Raw genomic sequence first — 255 nt, 5'->3', positions numbered from 1 at the left:
GATGTTTTGGTGGATGACTATTTTAATTTATATTCTTATTTTAATTTGTTTATCTAGATCTTAATTTAAGAGTGAAACTCTGATTCTATATTTTCATCTAAATATAACTCATATGTCATTGCAATTTAACGTTTGTGCAATTTTTCTGAAATTTTTGTGCACTGTTTAAATTTTTATGGGGATTTATATTTATCAAAATATTCAAAGATAGACTATAATCTAGTTAACAATATTTTACTATACTAAAACTTATTA

The sequence above is a fragment of the Lupinus angustifolius genome, chromosome LG19 (genome assembly GCF_001865875.1).
Source record: "Lupinus angustifolius cultivar Tanjil chromosome LG19, LupAngTanjil_v1.0, whole genome shotgun sequence".
Lineage (NCBI taxonomy): Eukaryota > Viridiplantae > Streptophyta > Magnoliopsida > Fabales > Fabaceae > Lupinus > Lupinus angustifolius.
The sequence above is the reverse complement of the archived record's forward strand: the minus strand, read 5'-3'. Positions refer to the sequence as shown.